The sequence below is a fragment of the Echinops telfairi genome, unplaced genomic scaffold (assembly GCF_000313985.2).
Source record: "Echinops telfairi isolate 266 unplaced genomic scaffold, ASM31398v2 ScPeMD7_23;HRSCAF=83, whole genome shotgun sequence".
NCBI lineage: Eukaryota > Metazoa > Chordata > Mammalia > Afrosoricida > Tenrecidae > Echinops > Echinops telfairi.
This window is the reverse complement of record NW_022103920.1, coordinates 43,455,157-43,456,302: the sequence shown is the minus strand read 5'-3', so window position 1 is coordinate 43,456,302 and position 1,146 is coordinate 43,455,157.

The window sequence follows — 1,146 nt, the reverse complement described above, 5'->3', positions numbered from 1 at the left end:
TATCCTTCTACTCTGTGTTCAACATCACAACAGTTTCTGAGGCATTTTCCCCAGCAGGAAACAAACTTTCACAGCCGCATGCTGTTCTCTTCAACTGGCCATCATAAAAAACTGCTTTAATGAAAAAAGTTCACTGTTACCAGATAGAACCTTCCCACTGCGTGTACTGAGTGAGTTGCTGGATGCTCCCTTAGTAGGGAAAAATGCAAACTGTGAAAAGCTCTGCCCAGCAGAATTATTTTCAGCTTTCTTGGGGGTACCACCTCATAAATACTGTAAATGTGAAATAATGCTCTGGGCAGAACCAACACAATGTTCTCTTAAAGTCACAAGCGTTTTTCCTTTTCTGAGAAAAGGTGGGTGGCACTTATTTGAGGCTGAAACTTAAAATAGTACTTTAAAAACACAACACACACACACACACACACACTCCCCGCCGCCCCCTCAATTTTACAGAAGATACCTTTTGCTGTCTAAGGAGTCTGAGAACTATCCCTCCCCTTCTCAGAAAAATGTGTTCCATATATATTTGAGTATATACTCCTCACCTTGGCCCGTCCTACATATTTATACTTCACAACATCCAACTCACTGGCAAGCTGATTGACTCAGGAATTTGCAACTGAGATACAGTCATTCTGAGTCATTCTGAGCTCTCACCTCAACTGAGGTCATGTGAGTGAAACAAGTTACATCACCACATGGGATGTCTTTATTCAGCACCTCATATGGTGCTACCCCAAACAGGAAATCCAGGATGCAGAGAGAAATGAGTAAATCAGGAGAGCAGAGAAGCAAAGACAAGTATTCAACACATCCCAGCATTGCTAAATGTGAAGAACACAGAAAGACACAGAGGCTGACATAACGGGGTTCAAATGGCTCCCACTTTCCTGGTCCCTGTCAGCTAAGCAGCTCAGGGGCAGCACTCTGTTGTAATAAATTCTTCTTTCATTTAAGGTACTTTGGAAGTAGACAGCAACCCAAAATTTATAAACAGATTTTTTCCCTATAATTTTCATGATATTTATGTGCCCCCACCCCTACCCATTTTTTAACCAACAGGACTGAAAATGTTGGCCTAAGGCTGATGACCATGTGACTAGAAAACAACAAAAACCCCAACAACATCTGTTCTGGTAACTT